This window comes from Lepisma saccharinum, chromosome 18, assembly GCF_977018435.1.
Source record: "Lepisma saccharinum chromosome 18, izLepSacc3.1, whole genome shotgun sequence".
In the NCBI taxonomy this organism is placed as follows: Eukaryota; Metazoa; Arthropoda; class Insecta; order Zygentoma; family Lepismatidae; genus Lepisma; species Lepisma saccharinum.
This window is the reverse complement of record NC_139246.1, coordinates 5,754,408-5,765,372: the sequence shown is the minus strand read 5'-3', so window position 1 is coordinate 5,765,372 and position 10,965 is coordinate 5,754,408.

Sequence of the window (10,965 nt, the reverse complement as noted above, 5' to 3'; positions counted from 1 at the left end):
AATGAAACTTGGGCTTAATTTTGAAAGGGGATAATCAAACTTGGGCTTAATTTTGAGAGGGGAAAATCAAACTGGGCCTAATTTTGAAAGGGGATAATCAAACTTGGGCTTAATTTTGGGAGGGGAAAATCAACTGGCCCTAATTTTGAAAGGGGATAATCAAACTTGGGCTTAATTTTAAGAGGGGAAAATCAAACTTGGCCTAATTTTGAAAAAGGAGAATGAAAGTTGGGCTTAATTTTTAAAGGGGAGAATCAAACTTGGGCTTAATTTTAAAAGGGGATAATCAAACCGCCTAATTTTGAAAGTGGAGACTCAAACTGTGCCTAATTTTGAGGGGGCAGAATTAAACTTGAGCCTAATTTTGAGGGAGCAGAATGAAACTAGGCCTAATTTTGAGGGGGTAGAATTAAACTGGGCCTACTTTTGATGGGGCAGAATCAAACCTGGGGCTTAACTTTGGGGGAAACTCAAAAAGTTTCCCATCCAATAAAAACAGGATTATTTGCTAAATAACTGTGACGTTTGCGAAATTACAAATATTACTCTTTGTTACTTTGCTCCTCAGGTACCCTAACTTGTAAATTTCAATAAACCCGAAAATTGGGAGGGGGGCAAGCAGCCCCTTTTCCCCCCGCCAAGTTATGCTTATGTATACAATAACCTTAAAATTCTTTAAAAATTACCTAGAGATTTTTTTCAAATGGCCGAAAAATAATTTAATAAATCCAGAATTTCGCGCCCTGCTTTTATTCGTCACTTTCGCAATTCACTGTACGAATTTTCTGCAACTCCTTCATCAAATCTGTTCTATCCGGATTATCCGTTCCGTCCGAAAGGGATATCGGATAATTTGAAATCCAGATATCCGTTATCCGGATATTGTGGATATTCCTAAAAAAGACTCCACTGACTTGCTGTTTCCTCTCACGGACTCCATGGCGGAGAATGGGAGACAAAACACTGGCCACGAAAGTACATAAATTACCCACAAAGCTTCGAAATAACTTGAAGGAGCCAATTGTCATTATATTTCACACTCCGCAGACTCGAGGAGAGGAAGAAAGTGAATGATAAATCGCGTGGATGGCGAGAAGTAGGGGAACGCTCTCAGTGGCGACATCTGGGACGTAACAACGGCGCTGGCAGCCATGTTGTCAGAAAGCGGCCTCGCAGCAGAGTTGCCAATTTGGTGCTTTTTACACCAGATTTGGTATTTTAACACTTCCGACGGTTGCCAACTTTTTATTATTTGCGCCAAAGCACACGGAATGTTATGAATACTATCGGAACAATGCACACGTTTCAGAATTGAACGAACTATCCACGGCCCAAGATTCTTATAAAAAAACACGTTTCTTTTGTGAGATGATAACGATACTTTATAAAGGAAAATATACTATTTTATTTATTTATTTATTTGCCTTCTACAGAGAAAGGATATCTCCAATTACAGAGGCATTAATATAACATAAATAATGTGAATATGAATATAAGTGAGACTAAATAGCGTGAATACATATTACATAGTTATTAACTATAACATAAGTACACTTATATAATGTAGAGTGTATATATATATATATATATATATATATATATACAATACATTGTCCATATATCCACAACCAATATTATCACATTTCTCATGAATGTAGAGAATAAATATGACCATAATAGGATAGAAACAATAATGAAATAAATACATACACATATTTATGGACACATATCTTTAAGCTTATCCACATACATATATTTACATTATATATATATATATATATATATATATATATATATACACACATTTATGTGGATATAGGGATACATAGAACATATTCTACAATAATTAATAAATACAATAAATATCAACCATTTGTGAAAGTTATCTGGCTTTTATAGCATTTTGCAGGTACGTATCTAGAAATATGTTTCGGGGGGGAGGGGGTGAGTCCGAACCAAGTGTTCAAAATAATAAAAAATATAATAACAATGTTTAAACAAAAATATATAATTATATTAAATTAATAAATACAATATTAATTAAAATAGTCTAATTAATATATTTTTATTACATGAATCTTTACATCTTATTACATGAATTAATGTTTCGGGGAGTCCGGACTCCCTACACCCTCCCCCTAAAGACGTTCTTGGTTTTACGCTATAATTCACTTTCTTGTGATGTAGCGCTATTTCTGGTGATTTTTTTAAGCTGGAATCTAGCGCGTTTGTCCGCTGGCATTTGGCAACCCTGACTTGCAAGCAAGGAGCCGTAACAGATCTCCCAATGTACACAACTATGTCAGTCTGTTTGTGGGATGGCTTGCACCAAACCCAGGTGCGTCGTGTCGCAGGCGAGACTAGTGCATACAAACAGAAAATGTACTCGGCGCTGCCCGAATACTACCAATAAAATGGCACAAGTTGGAACACAAAGAACGTGGAGTAGACAAGCCATGCATTTGACTCCGGAACAACAATGAGAAACGCTGCGTTTAGACAATTCCCTTGCTGCGTCGTGACACGCCGCATATGGCGCTTTGTTGAGCAGCGGATAACAAGGTCAGTGGGTAAAATAAATAAGCGACATTGATCCAACCACTTTCTGTAAACTCACGGTTTTTGTCCCCTTCGCTTTCTTCTCATTGTGAATTATAACTAGTGTTGGACGATTTATCGCGATATTGAAAAAATATCGTCCAGGCGATATCAACTAGACAATATATATCATCACGATATTTTGGCGATGAAGCGTAAGGCAGAGAATGGGGAAAGATGGAGATTGCAGTGGAAAACCTGCCAATTAGGCAGAAAACAATGAATGAATGAATGAATCCTATATATCATGTGAGCCATATATCGTCACGATATTTTAGCGATATATCTATCATGTCCGCGATATATATTCACGATATTTTAGCTATATCGTGTCAGCGATATATGTATTGTCACGATATTTTAGCGATGTATATTGTGTCAGCGATATATCGTCACGATATTTGGCGATATATATCGTGGAGACAATATATCGCCGATATCACGATACGAAAAAATATCGTATCGTTTGTGATAGGCTATATCGCGATATCAAATTTCCGATATCATCCATCCTTGGCGTAATTTGGGGCCTAACTTTGAAGGGGGCGGGGCAGAATCAAACTTAGGGCTCATCTCTGGGGAAGGAGGACAGATTCGAAATGTTTTCTATCCCTTAAAAAAAGTATCCAGGACAATTTTGAAAAATAACTGTTGTTTTCGAGGAAACAAAAATTACTCAATTTCTTTGTTCCAGGAGGTTAAAGATAACTGAAAATTGGAGAGGGTAAGTGACCCCTTGCCCTCGCCAAGTTACGCCTATGATTATAACTAACACGTTTCGTTTTAGTTGCAGAGATATCATTGAGGAGGGCTGGGGGACACTGTCCCCCATAAATCTTCCACCTATACATTAATATTTTTTAAATAATCCAAATTATTTATTTAGAAAATTTTGCGTGTAGATATACATCAACTTTATACCTGTTTTTGGCCGCGGTGGCCAGTCGGTAACGCGTCTGACTACCATCCTAAAGGTCCCGGGTTCGATCCCCGGCCGGTTCCAATCCGGGAACTTTTCTAACGTTGGACGCGGCCCCGTCGCCCACCCAGTGTCGAATAACATGGGTACCTGGGGGAAACCCTGGGGGTAAAGGCGGTCAGGTGCGTGAGTAGTATAAAAGTATATACAACCAGGACCACTTATAAGTGTAGAAAAGAAGAGGTCATTTGATTAAACAGCCCGATTTGCCCACACTTAAAATTATGCCAAGATCCTCTTATTCCCCATTTCTTCAAGTGTGATATGCACTTAATCCTCAAGAATTTTGAATCCTAGTGTAGAAAAGAAGGGTTCATATGCCCCGATTTGCCCACACTTAAAACAATGTCAAGGGGGGGCATATAGCCCAATCGGCCATGTGTGTACATATTTAAATCTAAAGAATTTTGAATTCTAGTGTAGAACTCCCCTCAGACAGATTTGCCCATGTGTGTAAAAGCTACATCTCTCAGTTTGTTGTCTATAAACTTGTCAAAAATATGCCCCCCCCCTTGATATTGTTTTGGCTACACTTAAAAACTAAGGCAAAAAGTCACTCTCACCCACCCACACCCATTTATATTTACTTCCGGTCCGGTAATAAGCAGAGCTCTTCTAGAATTGCTCTGTGACTCTCTCATTTCTTACATCATAAACATATGATTTTTCACCTATGAGAATAACACTACATATAGTGTCATCAGGGAGTGTATTGTGAAATTCACAGATAATTTTAATGTTTGTCCTGTCATTAACCACAACTTGTTTCCTTTTGGAAGTGTTGATGACAAACATGGGTCTCTGTGCTTTGAATTCATCTGGTGTGTAATACATGTCAGTATTGCCAGTAGTGACCCTTTTGTATGCTGTAAATGCTTCATATAATTTAAGGAAATCATCCTTGGACATGTCTAAATTATAATTTTCTCTAGGAAATACCTCATTTCTGCCATTTTTAAGATATATGTTCTTGATGTTGCAGTTATCAAATCTACTTGAATTTTTTTCCTGATTATTGTGTCTTCCAGTCTGAAACAGAACCACCACAAAATCCGGCATGTCATATTGTATACTGGAGAATGAATTTGTAGCATCAAACTCATAATAAGTACCAGTTGCAGGCTTCTGTACACATTGATATGTATAAAATTGTAAAGGTACTTGTGGATTTTTTATTATATCTGCTTTGTATTTAAGAGCATAACTGGCTTCATATTCAACAACAGGGATTCTTAGCTCCATAGTCTGAATAATGCATTTACCTTCATCAGGTAGGGTATTGGGCAAAGCTTCCCCTGTAGAGTTTAATGTGCTGTACCTCATCAAAGCATTATTATCATTGGCAGCTCTTCTAAATGTGATTCTTAAACCACCCTTCCACATAATATCTTTGTAATCTGAGAAGAATCCTGGCAACAGGCGCATTGGAAACAGCACTGTGTGGCTCTTAGATATAATTTTATCACCAGCCTCAAATCCACCTATTTTGTATTAAGAAGCCTCGGTTTTGGATAATTTTAGTCTGGCCAAAGCTGTGGAGGTAATGCCGGGATAATCCACTCTGTTTATAACAACACCATGTTTTCTGATCTCAATTTCAGAGAACAGATGCGGCACAAAATTATCTACCAATCTTATATTTGAATTTGCCGGATAATCTGTTCCATCGAGCTTTACAACATCAAATTTGATGTATAGATCTGCTCTGTGGGGGTGTATAAAGCCATCCCCTACATCAAGATCAACCTCAATTTCTGTGTTGGGTTGATTTAAATTTGCAAATGTCCTCCTGTTTGGGGGGAATTATTGTAGCTCATAACTCTCAATATTTTCCATTTTTTTTGTATGTATTTTTATTTAAATATTAATCTCTATGATTGCAGTTGTTGTGGCTCCAGCAAAATCAACTAATTCTTCTTTTTCATTAGTAAACATCAATTCAATGTTATCTATTCTATTATGGCACACAGGAAAATATAATGTTGGGGATGGAGTGTAGATGATTGGCTCCATAAATTCAGAATTAGGTTTAAATGTTGCAATGATGCCAGTTTGTTTGTGAGTGCCTATGCCATTTGATTTGGTGATCATACCCTCAGCCACATTACAGTGAATATTTAGAGTCTCTATGGCTAAGAATTTAGGTATATTAATAGCAGTGTGTTTGATGGCTGGTTCAAGTTTTGTGTTGTTCTCAAATCCTAACAGCTCTCCTATAGTACCCAGATCCACTGTTTCTGTAGCAGATACAATCTCTACTCTGTGAGTGACAGAATTTTGAGTTAATACTATACCTCTGGGTAATTGAGCATTTAGAGTGGACAGATTATACTGCCCTGGAGTGATGACAATTTTTTGATCCCCTACTGCAAATTTGTTGTTGTGGTGTGTAATATTAGGTATCAAGTACATGCCATAAAATGCTCTGAGAGCTATTGTTTTGGGATACACTATATCATCATGTAATTTGAGTTTCAATATTGAATTTTGGCTGGTGAGATGGAATACCCCCATGATGTTTTAAATAGCACAAGGCTTTTTGAAAATTTTCAATTGATGGTTTATTTATTTGAGACATATATCTGAGAACAGATAAACACAAATGTCCACAATTAACATCTTTGAAGTTTTGAACACGGGCATTATTGTAATAAAGATTAACTGATTTTAAATATTTTACTAAATTTTCAGGTGGAACACCTCCAAATGAATCAAACACAAATGCCTCATCTTTTAAATATTTAAGATAACAAATCCAGTGAGTGCCCTGATTTTTGTACTTATCCAAATTAACAATGCCACACTCTTTGTTGAGTGGTTGTTCTGGTAAAGAATCAGACATGTACACACCTCTAAAATTTTTGATGCCCAGTGGCTTGATTAAAGCTTCAATATCTTGGTTTGTAAGCGGCTCTTGTTTTTTTTAAACTTATTCATGGCTCTCTTAACACCTTTGCCTTGTTTCTCCATGGCCAGGTTATGGCGCTTCAATTCATCTAATTCTGCCCTATTCTTCTTGGCATCTATTACTGTTTTTGCTATGGCAGCTGATCCCCCAGCCAAGCTCCCAACAGCCCCAAGTGCTGCTAAGATGGCCGGGATAGTAAATATGAAACCCCCCACATGTGATTTTTTCCTGGATTGCTGTAATTTTTTTAATTGGGGGGTACTAAGCAACAATTTCATACCATGGCCCTTTGCAAGACAAGAATTTTTTTTCTTGCGCTGCTTTTTGGTTAAAAGGCTATCAATAGTTTTAAGAGATTTAAGACCTGCATAAGGTATTTGATACATAACACCCTTGGCCTTCATTCTAGGTTTATTATATACATATTCACAGCCCCCACCCCAGTTTTTGCTTGGTGTTCATAGCTATGGTGGTTCCCAATGCTGCTATTTTTTCACTCAAAGAAGCATCTTTGCTTACAAATCTACCAAATGCAGCCTCTTCTAATTTCTTGTCTGCAACATGTCTCATGTCAAGATCAGAATGTGTGTTGTATGCTATGTCATGGTCTCTACAAGCAGCATCTAGGGGATTAACACCAGGATCACCTCTGTTTAATCTATGGTCCAATTTTGTGCCTGGACCACAATACTGATAGCCTGGAATATGTAGTTCAAATGGCAGCTTGTTTATAATGTCATTAACCAACCCCCGGCCCTCAGAAATATTCCAAAATTTAGGTGGTAGAGTATTAATAATTTTTATAAGATATCCAATCCCCTTAGTGTCATTCACTATAAAATTAGACAATTTTGTGCTTATCATGTCCATAATTCCAACCTTTTCATTGTAAAAATTGTGGTTGCCAGCATTTTCCTCCCCAGCTATCACCAATAACCTATCTACAAGTTTCCTGACATCATCAACCCAGACAAATTCTTTAGGCATGGTGTTGTATTGTTTGATTCCTCTGCCAGTCTTGATCTGTGACCATATGGGCTTGATTAAATTGTTGTATTTTGCTCCACTGCTAGACTTGACTCTTTTTTGTGTGGGATCATTGTTCTGGTATAGAGCATCTGATTTTATTAATATTTCTTTGTAGTGTTCATAGTCTTGATCTGTATAGTTGCCAGGCCTTTTCCTAGTCATCAGTTCCCACAACCCAGGTGTGCCGGGATATTTAACAAAACCACCTTTTTCTCCAAGATGAGATTCTGAATATACAATAAGATCATCTCCCATAAATGTTACTCTAAAATTGCCAATTCTATGTATGATGCTCCCATCACGCTCTGTATCAGCATATAAGCCAAAGACCTCATCTTTGTTGTCTTTAGGTGTGCTTAAATATTTTTGAGCAAGAAGACCCAATTCAATAGGATCCAGAGTAGCTTCAATTCTTCGAGGAGCAACAGGACTAGGTGTATGAATACTGGAAAGTGGGGTGATTGGATAATCTAATATGTTCCTTGCAGCTACAGGTACAAGCTCTGTGATCAAATTTTGATTTTGCTCTGTAACAGTTTTGATATTTTTACCTAATTCACTAATAGCATCAATAATAGGCAGTTCTGTTTGTTTGTGTTGTTCATAAATTCCTCGGTTCTGTGATTTCCATCCCTTAAATCTTTTTATAAGATAATCTCTTAATTTAAGATCATCAATGATTGGCCTTTTCATGGTTATTTATATATGTTTCAATGTCTAGAAAATTGTTGATTTTATTTCTGTATTTGCCACTATTGGGTTTTCTTGTCATATCAATTGTGACAAACCCATAACTGTCCTGGTTCCAGCATCTACTGCAAAACTTGGAAAAATCATTGTAGCTCAAGTCCCCACCTACATATTCATCATGTATGTGTTTGAGGTTGGTATGATCTTGATGAAACACACATATAAAATTGCTGTTGTCTCGGATCAGCTGCTTCGGAATTTTAGAAAAAGTCTGTGCCAGGTAGAAACAATCAATGTTTTTGTGTCGGCCCTGTGTAAAGAAATTTCTAACCTTGTTTTGATTATCTAGTATAATGTCATCAAACACAACAACAGAATTATCGAGACATTTATGAAGTGGCTTAACATCTGATTCAAAAGTGGCAATATCCAATCCATCATATAGCTTCATCAACTGCTGATATTTTAATTGTTCCAAGCTCTTAGAGAAAACATACAAGTCCCTGTTTTTCCAGTCTAACCAGTTGGGTGCCAATAAAAAATTATCAATCATTAGTGTAGTTTTACCACAAGCCGATGGCCCAACAATAAGACATCTAATATTTTCAGGCAGCAACTTGCCATTTCTTTTAATCTGCTGTTCAGGTTCTGGCAGCCTTTTTATAACATCCCAGGTGCTCATATTATCACTTTGTCTGCATCGATCCAGCTGTGTTCTGGGAGTCCTAGCCATTTGACAAGTAACTTGTTGCCTTTTCTGCGGATGATTTTTTCTATGAGATATGTGTCAGGCTGTTTAGTTTTGCTGAGTTCTTCTTCATAGAATCTGCCTTTGAGAATTTCTCCTCGGTGGTCTTTTATTATATATGTGTTAAGGGTCCCAGGTTTAACTTGAACCACTGAAAATAATTCAGTGCTCCAGTTTCTTGTAAAGTCTCTTTTGAATAAGTGCTTATATTTGCTGATTCTTACTTGATCACCCACCTTGTATTTGGCCTTTCTTGTTGTTGGCTGGTATCTAGGATAATAAACAGTCCTGATCAATTTTTGCTCATCAGATGAAGTTACTTCAGAGGGTTTCATGTTGATTGTGGAATGGACAGAGTTGTTATATTTATGTAGAAGTTCTGGAAGAATATTAATCCATTTATAATTACCTTGAAGTGTAAATTGTTTATACATAAGATTTTTTAGGGTTTTGTTGAATCTCTCTACAATTGAGGCCTTGAGATCACTGTAACTCGAATAATGTTGTATTGACTGGCTTTTAATAAATTGTTGGAACACAGAATTATAAAATTCTTTGCCATTATCTGTTTGCAAATAGCGCGGTGATCTTCCACTCTGATTGATGATTGTCCTGAAGGCTTCTGTAACACATTTTCCAGTCTTGGATTTGAGTGGCACAGCCCAGGCAAATTTTGAAAATGTGTCTATTACAGTGAGTAGATACTTGTAGCCCTTGTTGATTTTGTCTAAGTTTTTCAGCTGTCCACTTGCCATCTCAATCAAGTCGCTTTGCCATAAATCATCTATGCCTTTTGTGACTACTGGCAGTCTCTTATAATTATGTCTGGCTTGTCTGTGTAATTCATCAACAATAATTTGTCTAGACATAATATGAAAACAAGAATATTGCAACTATGGGATGTTCAGCAGCTGATACTACAGGATTTTCTAAATATAATTTGTCTCCTATTTGTATATGAAATTCCAGAGAGCCATCATCTTCAGCAAAAGATGTTTCTAATGTATTGGGATCTGTAAAATCCTCTAACTCTACACTGGTGATTTTTGCTTTGTTGTCAGCATTTGTTATTGATAAGGTGGGGTAGTGGTGTGCCTGTGGTTGAAGCCAATATTTGATCTTGATTGGTCTCAGTGTGCCCCCAACAAAAAACTGGTAATAAAATTGTGCAGGAGACAGCATATATATTTTGCCACCTGGTGTAAATGGTGAATCATATTCTTTGTTGGGGATGCTGTACAATTCAAGAATTACTGTATGTTTTGGATTCTCGATTATGCCTGTTATTTCTTTTTCTGCTGTAAGCAATCTGTTTGTTACAGATTCAAGGTGCTCATTGATGGTCCTAACAACATCATCATGGCCTGACTTGATTTTTATGTCCACAACAAGTTTCTTGTATTGTTGCACAATCTCTTGAAGCTGGGTGGCAAAAACAGACAGAGCATTTGCTTGATTGGATTCCATGGTTCCTAGCTGTTGCTTGATATTAGCTAGGAGCTGTTTCGGCTCTAGAGTTTATAGAGATATTAGCTACAATTTGTTCAAAAAATTCTTAATATCACATTTTGACTCTGATACAAACCGGTGATCTCTAAGTTGGCCGTTAAAACTGCTATGGATGGGTTCATAGCGTGGCTGCTTTGCTGGTCCAGCATTAACAGGTGTTTCATGCTTCCTTTTCAGACCAGATGTAGATGGTTGTGGGGGCAATGTTGATGACTGTTCATAACAAATACACTTATGCCATTTGTAATAAGCCTTGCTTAATAATTTATGGCATCTTAGACACATATTTGTGGCCTTTCTGCATTTCTTAGGGTCACAAATATGCCGGTGTCTAGACCAATTAGAACTAGATATATTTTTTTTGCATTGATTGCAATATTTTTGTTTTGGCATTTTTGTTGTTTGTTTATATAAAATTTCCTGGTCCAAAAAAAAACAGAACTATGGACAATATGCCAAAACAATTATAACAGCAATTAGTGGCTGAGCTAATGCTGTTTTACC